Consider the following 18,161-nt stretch of genomic DNA (forward strand, 5'->3'; position numbering starts at 1 on the left):
ACTCATCACTTCTCTAAATTTCGCGCCTCCTTCTCTTATATTGCTGTGTACTATTACAATCAGCTTCCGTTGTCCATAAAATCCACTACCTCCCTTCTTTCGTTTTGTAAGGAAGCTGCCCGTTTCATTTCATCATCCTTCTTCTCTCTTAATGTCTAAACCTGCTTACTTATTTTGCGTTTTATTCTTTTGCGTATGCATTATTCAATTCTCTCGGCTGAGTCAGACTCACTTTCTTCGAATTTTGTACGACTCTTTTTATTTTTATTTTATTTTATGTTTTTTAAATGTATTATGCCTTAACTTCTCGTGTTTAATGCTTGCTTATGTTTCTCTCTTTTTCTCATGTGTTTCTGGGAGGCTTTATAGCAACATTCTTTGTTGTAGTCTTTCCTATTGCTTGTACTTGTTCTGTATCTTTCGTATTGTATTCTAGCTGTTTTGTTATCAAGCAATAAAGTCCTATTATATTATATTATATATTTATCATTATTTATCATAAAAATATATATATTTTCATGCAAATTTTAATATTACATTATTTACTCTAAACAAAATATTCTATAAAAGTATTTATATATCATTATATAAAAGATGAATTTCTTACCAAGAATTGTTCATGAATTCCTGAAAATCGGTTTATACATGTTAAATATACTGTGAGTTAATGTTGCTAGACTAAAGCACTTTAAAATCTTCTTGTCTGAAAAGATACATCAAAAGGAATTGTTAGAACCAGTATTTGACTAGTAATTATCTATTTTATATAGCATATAAATAATATAACAACTATACAACACTTATAATATATTTATTTAATTTTGATTTTAACACAAATAATCATTTAAAATAAAGTTACGTAGTTTTTTTATACAATCTTGCAAAATTTTTAATACGTAATGCATAATAATTTTTAATTATTTCACATTTTACTGTACTATATTATTTTACTTAGAGTACTTACCATTAATGTACTGCTAAACAAACCTGTGCAGAACTAAATGATTATATTAACATTAGATCTCATAAAAAAGTGATCATATCTCACAATATTTCAATTTTTCCTATTGAACAGAATTTCTAATTAAACAAGTGTACATCAACTCTTGTGTTGAAACTCTTGCGTTCAAGCACAGGTGATGTGTTTCAAATAGTTGTTCCATCTATATAAGAAAACTGTTGGCTGAAATCCATTCTGCTTTCCTGACAATAAAAAAAAAGATAAAGTTATTAAATTATTCAGATCAACATTCACATAATACACATTTGTATCATGAATAACCTTTAGAGTAAAAATACGTAAAATTAAATAAGATTAATCAATGTAAGTATCTTTTGCATTTATAATCATCTTCACTTCATATTAATCATAAAATTAACACAATGCATTTATTCAAGAACTTTACCTGTACATACAAAAAAGCTCGATACTTTATAAATATTATATTAAAACATTGTCATTAAAAAAAGGGTAAGAAAAAATGTAGGCATTGCTATATACAAAACAAGAGGCTCGGATAAGCGTCAACATGAACTAAAGCAGTGTAACTCGCATTAGTAACGCATAACTAAAGGTTATCTAGAGCCTTAATGCGTTATCCGACAAAAGTTTACCTTAATTATTTTCTTGGCGACGGAGTGTAAATGCAAGTCGAGAGAAATCCTAAGGGGGAGGGAGGGGGAGGCTGTCCTGTATGTGGCGGCAGGTCAACCGCCACACGCACTTCTGTTAGGGTGCTATCCCATTGGCCTCGGAAAACGAAATCGGAAAGGCGGAATGGAGGAAATCAACCAATTGCAAGCTTTCCGTTCCGATTTTCAACACCCGGGCTTCCCATGGAGTGATTTTTGACGAAATCGGAAGGCTATGGAAAATCGGAACATAGAACTTGAACCTGAACTTACATGATTTTGGACGGTGTGCAAATAATCAGTGTGCATCTTTCCGTGTGCAAACGATCAGTGCGCATCTTTTCGTGTGCAAATGATCGGTGCGCATCTTTCCGTGTGCAAATGATCGGTGCGCATCTTTCCGTGTGCAAATGCTCAATACGCATCTTTCCGTGTGCAAATGATCGGTGCGCATTTCTTGGTGTGCAAATGAATGGTGGGCAAGTGAACGGTGTGCAAATGAATGGTGTGCAAGTGAGCGGTGTGCAAATGAATGGTGTGCAACTTTTACGTGTCCAAGTGAACGGTGGGCATTTTTTCGTGTGCAAATATCGGTGGTCAAATTTTACGTGTGCATATAACTGGTGTACATTTTTAATAAAATTTCTTTTGTGTCTAAATGCACAGTGTGCAAATGCACTGTGTGCAAATGCACCGTGTCCATTTGAACCGTATGCAAATGCACCGCTCCCAAATGAACGTATTTACTAACAAAAACTGATTCTAGATTGTTCCTTTTAATGTGACCTTTTCAAGTAAGTGCTTTTTACGACAACCTGCTTTTTATAAATATTAATCTTACAGAAATATAGTCAGTTATGAGCGTTATCGGTAAGTTTTGTGTAAAATAACTTAATAAACAAAATATTAATAGTATATACGCGCATAACTTTATCTTTATTTTGCAGAAAAAAATCAAACAAAAGATGCATTTTATATTATTTTACTAAATGATGGCTTAATCACAGTGTCGAAGCAATGGTCAACAAATGATAAAAAGTATACATTTTGGCCTATGTAAATTCAGCACAATTTGTTAATTTAATTAAATCATGTGCTGAAATAAATACACAATGGATGGCAAAAAATGAAATATAATTCATATATGGAACAGCAGGTTTTTTTTTAAATTAAATGTACTAGAGAGGATAAAAGCTCCAATTATAGATCTTAAGACGTCTTATTTACCGATTTAAAACTTTGTGTTGCCTTGGAATATACCATGTTAAAGTGATTAAGTTGAATCATTAAAAAACGAAAGAGAAAAAACAGATTCTTAAACTACAGATGTTTACTTAAAGTAAACTATAACAATAAAGAAATATTAAAATCTTTTTATGTAAAAAAATTTATTTGTACATATTTCAAGTTTTATTATTCTATGGTAGTATATTTTTATTAATATAATATTTACAAAAAGTTTTAAAAAAATTTTATTTTGAATTCCAACTAAGTAAACCCCTTATTATATTTTTTTGCGCTTAAAATTTTATGTACCCTATATTTTGTGTAAATTTGATTTTATATTTTGATAAAAAAACATTTACATTAATAATTTTTTTATAGAAATATTCTTTACAGATAAAATTAATTTTTTTTATTCTATGATTTTAGGTGTAAGAAGTAAATTCAAAGATGTCAGTGAAAGGGATGTAAACGCACCTCTTAAAATTTGGTTATCTCACGCACAAGATCGATTAAAAAAAGGCAAGAAGAATTAAAATCATTTTTTTTGAAATTTAACTTACAATTAGAACTTAATTTACAACTCATGTTATTTACAAAAAGAGACTTTAAGTTTGGAAATGACAGTGTTTTATTTTATCAATACTTTATGTTTTATACGATTTTTATACGAATTTTGTTTTTTTTTTCTTGGATTTTTTAAAGATTATATAGTTTAAAAAATGTATACTGTCAGTTAAAAATATAATACAAAACTGTGAATATTGTATTTTATAAAAATAATAAAATTTATTATTTTTTTATATATTCTTTGTATTGATTAATAAACAATATTTATAATTATTCCTAACATTAATTTTATGATTATTTATAAACTAGTAATAATTTGTTTAAATTATAAAATTATTTATTAGAATACTTATAACCCACACAGTAAGAAATATTTCATCGGAATAATATTAATCAATGTTTTTTGCAATAAAAAAAAATTAATTTAATATCAGTTTAATTACACAGGCACACAAAAAAAAGTGGTTGGTCCGGCGGACTAGGCTAGTCAATCCTTATGTATTTCGATCCGCTGAATCCGAATCTAAGATCAGAATTGCAAAGTTAGCTCGCATTTTCTAACCTCAAAAAAAAATTTTTTTTAAATATTGGTTTGGTGGGCCAGACTAGTCAATCATTATGTATTTTGACCTGCTGAATCCGAATCCAAGGTTAGAATTGCAAAGTTAGCTTGCATTTCCTAACCTAAAAAAAATTTTTTTTGAGGTTAGGAAAAAATGAGCCAATTCAGCAATTCTGACCTTGGATTTGGATTTAGCGGGTCAAAATACACAAGAATACACTAGTCTGGTTTGCCGGACCAACATTAAAAAAAAATTTTTTTTTTAGGTTAGGAAATGCGAGTTAACTTTACAATTCTGACCTTGGATTCGGATTCAGCGGGTCAAAATACATAAGAATTGACTAGTTTGGCCCACCGGACCAATATTTAAAAAAAATTTTTTTTTGAGATTAGAAAATGCGAGCTAACTTTGCAATTTTGACCTTAGATTCGGATTCAGCGGGTCGAAATACATAAGGATTGACTAGTCTAGTCCGCCGGACCAACCACTTTTTTTTTGTGTGCCTGTGTTATCATTTCTCGCCGAAAATGCTTTCAATAATTTAAAATATTATTATAATATTAAATAACATTATTTTTAAATATTTAAAATATCATTATAACATTAAAAAATAATACTATTTTAATATTTATATAACATTATAATAACATTAAGTAATATTATTCAGTTAATATCCCAGTGAACACAGTAATATAGCAGCAGTATAACAGCAATGTAACCGAATATAACAGGTTACGTTACTCTGAAATTACACGTAACTTACATGTAAGTTACAATTTCCGACTCAGCAATATAACATGTTATAATTACATGTTATCTAACCGTTACACAACAGTTGCAAAGAAAAATAAAATAAAATAAAAATTTTATTTTTTTTAAATTATTTTTATCAACAGCACATACTACATTTAGAATAAATTTTTATTAATTAATTAAATTAAAATTATGTTATTTTTTATTTTATTCTTACTTGCCGCTGCTAAGTTTGAACCCGGGACCTTAGGATTACGAACCTTGTAATCTACTTGCTACGCCAATTTGACTCATCGATATGAGTACTTGTCATTGTCTACATATACCTATATGTAAACTGACGCGACTATATTATTTTTTATAAAAGCAATTAAATTTTGCAAAACATTAAAAATAAATATTATTAATTTATTTACTTATTAATTTCATTGTTAAATTTATCTTTTTCCATAACCTTAATAATTTGATGGAAATTGCGATCTATTTAGCACTAATCTTTGAAGCGTTCAAATGATTAATTAGATGGTTAACTATATAGTCATAATTCTAAGAAAAATTGAATAGTATACATTTATTATTCGAGTGAGTCCCAGATGCGCACAGTAATAAACGGACACAGCAAGCTGAGTGAAACGGACACAGTAACAAACGGACACAGACCAAACGGACACAGTAATAAACGGACACAGTGCGAAACGGACACAGAACAAACGGACACAGTGGGAAACGGACACAGTAACAAACGGACACAGACCAAATGCGCACAGAGCGAAACGGATACAGTGCGAAACGGACACAGACCAAATGCGCACAGAGCGAAACGGACACAGACCAAATGCGCACACTGCACATGCGCACGGACCAAATGCATACACGGAAAGTCGCAAACCCATGTGATGCAGTGAATGCTTTGCACGCACGCACACACACACACACACACACACACGAGGGGGTGCAAGGGGGGCCTTCGGCCCCCCTCCCGCACCCACCCCGTCCAAGTCGCTAACCTATGTGGACTTTACTCTGCTTGCAATGTACATGGATTGCATTTGGTCCGTGCGCACGTGCAGTGTGCGCATGTGCAGTGTGCGCATTTGGTCCGTGTGCATTTGGTCCGTGCGCATTTGGTCCGTGCGCATTTGGTCCGTGCGCATTTGGTCTGTGTCCGTTTCGCACTGTGTCCGTTTCGCTCTGTGCGCATTTGGTCTGTGTCCGTTTGTTATTGTGTCCGTTTCGCACTGTGTCCGTTTCGCTCTGTGCGCATTTGGTCTGTGTCCGTTTGTTACTGTGTCCGTTTGTTACTGTGTCCGTTTATTACTGTGTCCGTTTGGTCTGTGTCCGTTTGTTACTGTGTCCGTTTCACTCAGCCTGCTGTGTCCGTTTATTACTGTGCGCATCTGGGACGCTCCCTATTATTCTGTTTTTGTTCAGCACATGATGAATTTAGATTTTGTGCATTTTTTGTGTGCAGTAATTGTAGACAAACCGTTATTTTTGGAAACATTATCTTTATAATAATTTTTTTTATTATTAAATAGATCTGTCATTCAGGATGTTATAATGTCTGATTTCTGAGTCAACTACGACGCATCGTTCCGTAATAACATTGATACAAACGTGTTATGTTACGATTATACAATTTTTGTTGAATAACTGTAACGCCAAAACGATGTATAACAGCTAGATCACTTGCGTATAACAAATATTACGTAACAAGTTATTTTCATGTCATATAGCATCTACATATCACAAGAATAACAATGTTAAATTACATGTAACTTCCATGTTATATTACCGCTATAAAATGTGTTCACTGGGATTTGTATAATATTATCAGGGGTGGACATATAATTTGCTATTAATATATATTTTAAGAATATTATTTAACATTTCTATCATATTATCTAAAATATTATTTTAATATTCTAAGAATATTCTTAAAATATTACTTAATATTAAATAATATTATGCGCTTATAGGGACATATACTGACAATGAGATAATTAACTTCCAATAATATATAACATTTATATGTTAAACTGTTACTTTTAATTTCTTTGATAATATTTCATAAGAAATAAGATATAAGTATTTCAAAAATAAATACGTAACATAACAAAAAATTAACCTTTAAATAAATAGTTGTTTTTATCAACACAGATATTTTCTGTCTCAACATTTATGTTTGCAAAGCATGAATGTTTTAATAAATCAAAATTTTCTTTTGGCAGTTTAAAACGACAGTATGAACACTGATAATACTGTAACAAAAAACAATTAACATTATACTTAACCTCTAATTGTTAAACTAAAAAAACATTACATATAAATATTTAAGATTTTATAGACTTACAGAATCTTTTTGCTCTTTACTTACTTCACTATTTTCGATATAAAACTCCATTATTCATATATAATTCTTTAATTTAATCTACGTAGTAAAAACAATCTTTATTATAATAAAACACTTTAGCTTGCGTGATAGAAAACTGCGTAATAGAAAATGCGGAATAGCTCTGATTGGTTACTTCTATGACGCACGTTCTATTCCGCAACTTTATTCCGCACCATGCGGAATTTCAGCCTTAACGTGATGACGCGACAAGTAAATTAATACGAGTAGACCAGTTTATTTTGAGTAAATTCCAGATGCGCACAATAATAAATGGACACAGTAACAAACGGACACAGTGCAAAACGGATACAAATCAAATGTGCATAGACCAAATGCACACAGACCAAATGCGCACAGACCAAATGCGCACAGACCAAATGCACACAGACCAAACGGACACCAGTATTAAACGGATTTACCACGAGTGGATATAATTTGCCCACTTTCGAAATGGCCACTTTCGGAATGGCCACGTGAAATATTGCACGGAGTTTAATTTGCCCACGTTCGAAACAGCCACGTCCAAAACGGCCACGTTCGGAATGACCACGTTTGTAATGGCCACGTTCGTAATGGCCACGTTAAAATTGGCCACTTTCGAAACGGCCATGTTTGGAATGACTTTTTTCTTATTTGCGTGGAAAGTTGCAAACCCATGTGCTGCAGAGAATATTTTGCGCGCACACACACACACGCCTTCGGCCCCTCTCCCGCACCCATCCCATCTAAGCCGCTAACCCATGTGGGGAGCGTCCCAGACGCGCATAGTAATAAACGGACACAGCAGGTTGAGTGAAACGGACACAGTAACAAACGGACACAGACCAAACGGACACAGTAATAAACGGACACAGTAACAAACGGACACAGTAACAAACGGACACAGTAACAAACGGACACAAACCAAATGCGCACAGAGCGAAACGGACACAGTGCGAAACGGACACAGACCAAATGCGCACGGACCAAATGCACACGGACCAAATGCGCACACTGCACATGCGCACACTGCACGTGCGCACGGACCAAATGCAATCCATGTACATTGCAAGCAGAGTAAAGTCCACATAGGTTAGCGACTTGGACGGGGTGGGTGCGGGAGGGGGGCCAAAGGCCCCCCTTGCACCTCCCCCCCCGTGTGTGTGTGTGTGTGTGTGTGTGTGTGTGTGTGTGTGTGTGTGTGCGCGCATGCAAAGCATTCACTGCATCACATGGGTTTGCGACTTTCCGTGTATGCATTTGGTCCGTGCGCATGTGCAGTGTGCGCATTTGGTCTGTGTTCGTTTCGCACTGTGTCCGTTTCGCTCTGTGCGCATTTGGTCTGTGTCCGTTTGTTAAAGTGTCCGTTTCGCACTGTGTCCGTTTGTTACTGTGTCCGTTTGTTACTGTGTCCGTTTCGCACTGTGTTTGTTTATTACTGTGTCTGTTTGGTCTGTGTCCGTTTGTTACTGTGTCCGTTTCACTCAGCTTGCTGTGTCCGTTTATTACTGTGCGCATTTGGGACTCACTCCCCATGTACATTGTACTGTAAATTTTGTTAAACATACATGGCTGTTTCGAACGTGGCCGTTTCGAACGTGGCCATTTCGGACGTGGTCGTTTCGAAGGGAGCGCCCCGATTGACCACGTCCCAATTGACCACCGCTTTTCTAATTGGCGGTCCAACGAAAAAACTCTAAGCATTCATTGCTGTAAATGGTTGTGGTTAATCGCAACGTGGTCAATCGGGGCGCTCCCGTTTCGAATGTGGGCAAATTGAACTCCGTGCAATATTTCTTGTAGCCATTCCGAACGTGGCCATTCCGAACGTGGCCGTTTCGAACGTGGCCATTCCGAACGTGGCCGTTTCGAACGTGGCCATTCCGAACGTGGCCATTTCGGACGTGGCCGTTTCGGACGTGGCCGTTTCGAACGTGGGCAAATTGAACCACGTGCAATATTTTCCGTGACCATTCCGAACGTGGCCATTTCGAACGTGGCCGTTTCGAACGTGGCCATTTCGAACGTGGTCAAATTTACGCGTGGCCATTTCGAACGTGACCATTTCGGACGCTCCCACTTACCACATGGGTTGCGACTTTTCAGGGCACCCCTACCGACGGAGTGGGTGCGGGAGGGAGGGGGCAAAGCCCCCTCTTTGCACCCTGTGTGTGTGTGTGTGTGTGTGTGTGTGCGAGCGCGCGCGCGCGCACGCAAAGCATTCTTTGCATGGGTTTGTGACTGTTTTGCACTGTGTCTGTTTGGTCTGTGCGCATTTGTTTTGTACGTGTTTGGTCTGTGTCTGTTTCACTCAGCCTGCTATGTCCATTTATTACTGTGTGGAACTCACTCTCAAATAAGCTACTGAAAATTCAAATTGGTGCAAAAATAAAACTTGTTCGGCTAACTTCACGCCCAAATTTTATTTTTTATTTTATAAGAATCCGACTAACCACCAAACGATGTAATTAGACTACCAAAGACCACCAAACAATCACCAATCGATATCAATTAGTGAAAATTAATAAAACTGAAGTTGCACGGCTAACTTCACAGAGGTGTGTAACACAGTGTTTTATTTTACCCTCGTTGTCTGCCAATATTAAACAACGATGAAATAATTCACTGTGTTATACTGTTTGCTCTTTCACTGTGTTTTTCTTCTTTTTCTTGAAATTCCCCTTTTCGATATTCGGCCCAAGGTAAGGGCCACAGCACCACAATTTAACCGGGTCAAAAGACCTTAAGCTGTCCTGGGGAGAATGGACCAGCTTGCACGATGTATTATTAAATGGAGTTTTTTTGATTTGTAAGAATTTTGTGGTTTTTAGAGAAATGTAAATGGCTAGATAGATCAGTTGGTCCAATGTGATTGGTCGAGTTTCTTTAATTAAGAGTTCGATTTATTTGGATAAATTGTAATTGTGTAAAGTGTTTAAATTTTTAATTGGCATTCTGAAATAAATTTAATTAAAACCTTAGCAATATTTAGGTTAATATTACTAATTATATATAATTTAAAGAAAACGAAGCTTGCAAGTCAAAAGACAAAAGAGAGCCACTAAGAGACCTTCTACTTCCGCCAAACAAAGAGCAGGACCAGAATATATAATTTAAATCCTGGTTAACAAAGCTACAGTTACAAGCAGCAGTTGAAGATAGTCCAATCTTGACCAAAAAACTCTGAGTATAAGCATAGTCACCCACATAGCACATAATATCACTAGAATATCCTATACTCATACTGTGAACATACGTACCGTATATAATGTACTGAGAATATTCTTATAATATTTTCTATAATATATCATTATTCGTATATTATTAGAACGGACCTGTTATATCTAAATTAGTATATTATTTCTCGTACATTCTTAGAATTTACTTTTGCAATCTAAATATCTTTTAATGTTTAAAGTTTATTTTTAGTGTCAAAAAATGTAACGTTACCAAAAATGACGAAATAATTTCTTTATTTTGATTACTGTACTGTAAATATATATACCATACATAATATAGTGAGAATATTGTAATAAGATCTTCTATTTTATATATATATGTATATCATTATTCCGCAGCAGCCGCGAGTAGTTCGCGAGATCGCTGCTAGGCGAGGGCACGGCGCTTCTCCTTCTCGTGAGAAAATTTACACCAAAAGGCTTATAAAAGAAAATCATCTACAGCAACAGGTTATCTCTCGATGTGTATAGTGAGCTCAATAGGTTTATCTAACAGCAAAGTGTAATATCATTTTTGCCACTCGAAGAGAGTCCCTTGGGCCTTGAATAGAGCTTCAGAGAATTGAGAAAATATAAAAATAAAATTTTAACCCTTGATCTTTGGTCTTATGCAGTGGCCAGGAAGGAGCGAGAAACACTATAGCTACTTTCTAGATAGATTATATGTTTAGAGGCTAAGATTCAGAAAGTTACATATACAGCTTGGTACTAGTCATTTTTTCTAGATAGATGCTAGACAGAATCTAGAAAAACTATTCAGAACCTAGCTATATGCAAGGCGAAATTTCCATGCGGGTATTGTCATTGTCATCGTCGTTATCACCCGATGCCCAGTTAACATAATATACCGTGCACATTTTACTTGGTATTTACTGCAAAATATTCTCAGTATATTCTACAAAGCAGAAGAAGGCAGAAATAGGAATGTACTCAGTATGTTCTCAGTACGTATCTCGAATGTTCTCAGAACTTACGCAATGTACTGCTGCAATATTCTTCGAATATTCTTAGCATCTACATGTGCCCATGTGCTACATGGGCAGTAACAGTTCTATTAAGTATGGCAATCTCCTTTTTCTTAATTTTCTCTTACTTTTTTTTATCCAAGAAATAAAATTAATGTTTGAAAGAAAATTCATGTATTGATTTCCAGTATATTAATCCTAAACAAAAAATCACGCAATGAGCAGACAATGTTTTAAAAATATTTTTTAAATATTTTTCTTTATTAAATATTCATTTCCTAAACTTATTTCGGAAAAAAATGTTTATTCAATACTTATTTAATTTTTTTTTCATTAAATAATCATTAAAAATAATAATTTCTAAAAAACATTTAAAAAAAAAGTTTTTTAAATATTTTTAAAATATGTGTTTTTTATTAATTATTAATTTGAAAAAATAATTTCAATAAACATTTTCTAAACGTTTTTTAAATATTTTTTAAATATCTATTTGCCATTATTTATTCATTTGAGAAAATTATTTTACTAAATATTTTTTTAAACATTTCTTTAATATTTTATAAACATTAATTTTTTATTAATTATTTACTTGACAACATAATTTCAGTAAACGTTTTTTAAACGTTTATTTAATATTTTGTTAATATTTGTTTTTTATTAATTTTTATTTGAGAAGATTGTTTTAGTAAACATTTGTGTAACGTTTATATAATATTTTTTCAATGTTTATTTTTCATTAATTATTTATTTAAGTAAATGATTTTTCTAAATATTTTTTTAAACGCTTCTTTAATGTTTTATAAATATTTATTTTTTATTAATTATTTACTTTAAAAAATAATTTTAGTAAATATTTTTTAAACGTTTATTTAATATTTTGTAAATTTTTTTTATTAGTTCTTTATTTGAAAAAATTGTTTCAGTAAACTTTTGTGTAACGTTTATATAATATTTTTTAAATATTTATTTTTTATTAATTATTTATTTAAAAAATAATTTTCCTAAATATTTTTTAAACGTTTCTTTAATGTTTTATAAATATTCATTTTTTATTAATTATTTACTTAAAAAAATAATTTTAATAAACATTTTTTAAACGTTTATTTAATATTTTGTAAATATTTTTTTTATTATCTTTATTTCTTTATTTGAAAAGATTGTTTCAATAAACATTTGTGTAACGTTTATATAATACTTTTTCAATATGTATTTTTTATTAATTATTTATTTTATAAAATAATTTTAGTAAACATTTTGAAAACGGTTTTTAAATATTTTTTATTAGTTATTTATTTCATATAAGATATTCTATTAAAATCTTATGATATCTTATTGCATTTAAATATTCCATCATATCTTTTATCACTACAATTAACGGAGCGTAAATCAAGTGTAAAGGGAAAGTAAATTATAATGTAATAAAAAGAACGACAAAATCATGAATTAAATCTCTAAGCAACGTAGATTAAAACAGAACATAAAGAATTTAAAGTACACTTATCGAAACAATGTGGCATATTAATAATACTAAAAAATTAAAAAAAATAACATTAAAAAAATTTTTTTTATTTTATACGAACAAAGCAAAAATAGACTTTTTAATAAGTCATTTAACATGCTATTTTGCGCGCATATGTAAAAATGAGTAAAAAACTGTAAAACTTCATATTTATTTATAAAAATATAAGTTAACTATACATGTTTCATCCTTTTGACAACATCTATTGTAATGATCTATAACAAATATGTATGCATAAGCAAGAAGTATTCATGGATCATCACGAGGCGTTAGGATGCGTACGGTCTTCGAAGTTAAGCAACGTCGGCGATGGTTGACACTTGGATGGGTGACCGTTTTCTCAGATATAGAGATATTAAACATGCTCCAACAGGTACGACTCTGGGATTGGCTGAAAAGTAGTCTTCTTCCTCTTACAAAATTACCGTAGAAATAATTAGAATTTTTAATTTTTTGTTCAAGTTTTTTTCAATTCTTAGAAACTCTTAAAAATACTTAGAAATATTCAAAAATTTTCAAAGCAAATTTTAATAAAACGTTTCCTTAACGTTTAAAAAACATTTTCTTTAAATCTTTAAAAAAACGTTTTACAACATTTAAAAAACATTAATTTTAATGTTAAAATAAATGTGTTTTTGACCAAAAAAAGGGCGCTTATCCCATTATTTTTAACGTTTTTGAAAACATTTTTAAAAATGTTCTTCAAAACATTTTGAAATATTTTAAAAACATTTTTTTAACATTTTATTGCTGATTGGGTAGCGTCAATAGAAGAGTATAACTCTTTGAAGGAGGACAGTGCTTGTTTGTAATCTACTTCATCTTTCACTGTGTTACATGGTGTTCGTCTATATCGCGTGCTGGAAAACGCCCAAAATCTACGAAAACAAATCCAACCTAATCTTTACATATATATACTTACGCTACTACTATACTGTGTTCCGACATACACTAAAAAAAATGATCTTGCAACTTCAATAAAAATTATATGTGTATAAAAATTAGCTGAGGTAGATAAATGATTAGCAAATACTGTGATATGTATATGTATTGCACTTAATCAATCAAACTGATAGAAAAAGAATTTATAAATTTCATATGTGACAGCCATTATTCTAGCAGATACAAAAATTTGCGATACATTTTGGTTGGGACGTTAAGAATCTGTCTATATCAACAAAAAATTTTTTTTGATGTACCATCCGTAGGAAAAAATTATACAAAAATTACTGCACAAAAAATTGCATATTTTTGTGCATGAATTTCTGCAGTTTTTACAGATTTTTGTACAAAGTTTTCGCCTTCAGAATTTTTCTGCAGAATATTTTACAAAATTTTATATAATTTTTTCTGAAGTTTTTTGCCTTCAAAACAAAATTACATAAAATTTTGTAAAATATTCTGCAGAAAAATTCTGAAGGTGAAAACTTTGTACAAAAATCTGTAAAAATTGCAGAAATTCATGCACAAAAATATGCAATTTTTTGTGCAGTAAATTTTGCACAATTTTTTTCTACGGGCAGTTTTGAAAATCTACAATATAAACGTAAACTACAGATTTTTAGCGCAAAATTTCTGATAAAACACACTTTTACAATTTTACATTTATATTTGTAAAGTTTTATTTTTAATTTAAAAAATACTATCCAAAAACAAAATGATATGCCATGAGTTTCTTCTATTGTATACGAAACGTGGAATAGATTCTCGTTGATTATTAAGTCAAACGAACGCTTTAATTGCATCATGTTGCGCATAAATTCTTAACGGCTAATTATTGTGTGTTTATAGCAAATGAGGCACCGTAGTAGTGCGAACAAAAGAATCGCATAAAAATTTAATTCGTGGCTTTATCACGAAGGATACTGACTTCCGGAAGATATTGTCTTACAAGGGAACGGACAGAACTGTCCCTCACCGATTTTAATGAGCTTTAGATATGTTGTAGAACATAAAAAAATATTAGACCCATATTTTTTTTTAACGGCATATCTCGACGTTGAAATTACCCCTCGAAAAGAACGCGTTTTTTTGTTTTTGGCGATATCTTTGAAAATATAAGGTTTATGAAAAAATTATTTATACAAAAGTTTTATGGTATTTTATACTCTTTACAATAGTATATTTAGATTTTTCAAAAATTTTAATCTTTTTAATTTACCCCACTCCATCTTCTTTTTTCAAAATTTTGAAAATTTTGTAAGGACAAAAATTAAACAGCATCAAACGCCAAATCCATCCAAATATAATAATATATGAATTCCATTATTCTCAATTATTGGCAAAACGAGATGGTAATCTCGTGTTATAGGCGCCGCGCTAGAAGTTGCGTTATTTCTTTAGTCGCGTCACATTCAATAACTGCCTCTCTTGCGTATATTTTTATATTAGAACACAAAAACGGATTAATCTTAATTACATAATACTCAACGTATTACACGGTACAAAGCATAAATGCGCATATATAACAGAAGTAGCATTCCACACGATACGTACACAGTAAAAAATTGTGCGTCCATATGTTGAAATTTTCTTGTGTTACCATATTTTGACTAATATTTTAATGTAAAATTAACATACCACTCATGTGTTATTATTTTTTTTAACATTTTTATGTGTTACATTTATGTCAACTTTATAATTTAACATTTTGGGTGTTTTTTAGAAATGGAACATTATTTTGAGTAATTTTAATACAATCATTTTAAATAATTTACATGTTTCAAAATCAATTTAACATTCTAAGAAAATTAAAGTTATTCTTTAAGTACTTGTAAACTTTGACATACAAGATAGTCAAATTTAAAATCAAATGTTTATATTACAGATAATTTATGTTGAAATGATAAATAAGTTTGTATGTATATTTTTTTTAAGATGGGGTATTCTTTTCATTATTCACCGCTACGTGACGTGTTTTCTCCTGAACAAAATGCACTTTCAAGGTAAATAAAAAAAGTTCGCCAAGAGCGCCGAAGGAAGTAAGATTTTACCATCGTCTTGTAATACTAGAATGAAATATATCAGACTCTAAAAGAAAAAAAAAAAATAAGAAATAAAGAATTGTGATATCAAATTTTGCTCTCAATATTTTTATAAGTTGTTATATTTTTAAAAGTAATTTTTGAAATATGTCAGAATTGACATATTTTTATGTTAAAATATTAACATACCATATATGTTAATATATTATATAACTAAAAAAAGATGTTAAACTAACATCAACAAAAATGTCCTTTTAACATTTTTAATGAGTTGTTATAACTATTCTTTTATGTAGTTTTTCATTAATTTGTATGTTGCTTTAACATTACATTTAAAGTTATAATAACATTAATAAATGTGAAATATTGTGTTATTTACGTAACATTTTTAATGTGTCAATAAGTAACACATGACATATGAGTTATTTTAACATAAAATTTAGAGTGGATTTTCTGAGACATGCAAAAAATGTTAAAATTAACATTTTATTTTTTACTGTGTAACATTGGTGAAATATTGTAACGATCGGAAATAGTATAGAAATATTTTATTAACATTTTAATTATAACTTTTCATCCTAAATATTTCAGAAATGTATTTGCTTCATATTTTTATAAAATTGCAAATGCAATATTTCTGAAATCCTTTAGACATAAAAAATCCTTTTAACATAAAAAAAGTTTGCTTTCATATTTGACTGTTTCTTAATATTACAAAAAAGTGGCAAACATAACACACACACACACACACACACACACATATATATATATATATGTATATACGTTAGTGCGTAGGTATATTTTCATTAAAAGGAAGATCTTTTCAATAGGAAGGAGATCTTTAGTCCCCATACAATTTTTTGTAAATTTATAAAAACGTTAACACCTTTTATACCTATATTAAACATGCATGTATATTTTCTCGTATTAAATAGAATAATTTATAAATATCGTATTTGATGAATACTGATAAGATTTTTTGGCGGTTTTTCCTTAGCCTTGTGACCAATGTCGGTATTCTGTATGAGTTCCGCCAAATAAAATATTTTGTTTCAATTTAAATATATGTTTTATTCCAAAAATTTACCTTTTTTTTCGTTTTTAAGTTGATTTTTATTATTAAATGCAAATTATTTTTAATTCCTTAATTTATGTTAAATATATACACAGAAAAAAATATAATATAGTTAATAATATATGTGATTGCAGGCTGCCAACCACATAAAATACTTGATACAATAATATTTGCTATTAATGCAAGTACAATGTTGATACTGCAATAGCATATATTATTGTATTGAGTATATCTGTAACTGGCAGCCCGCAACCCAAGTAGCAAGCCCACGTCATTTTGACGTCCCAAAATGGTCATATCTGATCATATATATGTCGTCAAAATGACCATTTTTTTACATGACCTAAAATTGACGTCATGATGACGTTATTTCGAAGTCATATTTCAGTCATGATTTGACGATTATTTTCCCAGACAACACACATCCAAAATCGGGACATAAAGACGTCATTAAGACGTATTTTAGACATGGTCTAAAGCGGTGTCTATACAATGAGATTTAAGGCGTAAGGCATAAGCATATTATATAAGCATATTATATTCAACTTTAAGAGAACTTTTTAAAGAAAACATTTAGATATCTTGGAAATAATTTCAAAATGGTCAAATTAACCATTTAAACGCTTCAAAGTCTTAGTGCTAAATAGATCGCAATTTCCATCAAATTATAAAGGTTATGAAAAAAGTTAAATTTAACAATGAAATTAATAAGTAAATAAGTTAATGCTATTTATTTTTAATATGTTTTGCAAAATTTAATTGCTTTTATAAAAAATAATATAATTGCGACAGTTTATAACATATAGGTATATGTAGACAGTAACAAGTACCCATATCGATGATTCAAACTGGCGTAGCAGATAGAGTACAAGGTTTGTAATCCTAAGGTCCCGGGTTCAAAACTTACCAGCGGCAAGTAAGAATAAAATAAAATAATATAATTTAAATTTAATTGATTAATAAAAATTTGTCCCAAATTTAGTACGTACTGTTGATAAGAATAATAAAAAAAAAGAAATTTTTATTTTATTTTTTAATCTCTAGTTGCATTTTAAAGATATCCGATTTAAGAAATCTTTTAGATATTAGTTTCATGATATCTTTCTGTTCTCAAAAAACGACGCATTGGTTAACATTCTGACATTATATGTTATCTTTTAGAAGTCTCTTTATGTTATCATTTGCAGAAATAGGATATCTTTTAGAGATCTTTTGACAACATATTGTTCACGTTATTCTATGACGTCAAAATACCGGTACATT

General features: G+C 30.9%; 1 protein-coding gene and 1 long non-coding RNA gene across 2 annotated transcripts in view; one reads left to right on the forward strand and one right to left on the reverse strand.

Moving 5' to 3' along the window:
• LOC118644345 overlaps positions 1-18,161 on the forward strand; it is a 96,613-nt gene that overhangs the window by 50,223 nt on the left and 28,229 nt on the right. The window lies entirely within an intron of this gene.
• LOC118644348 lies at positions 480-7,237 on the reverse strand. Its single transcript, XR_004962167.1, has 3 exons — positions 7,120-7,237; positions 1,615-1,865; positions 480-1,203 (listed from the first exon to the last, which is right to left on the reverse strand). It is a non-coding gene; the product is annotated as an uncharacterized LOC118644348 (long non-coding RNA).

Source organism: Monomorium pharaonis, chromosome 2 (genome assembly GCF_013373865.1).
Source record: "Monomorium pharaonis isolate MP-MQ-018 chromosome 2, ASM1337386v2, whole genome shotgun sequence".
NCBI lineage: Eukaryota > Metazoa > Arthropoda > Insecta > Hymenoptera > Formicidae > Monomorium > Monomorium pharaonis.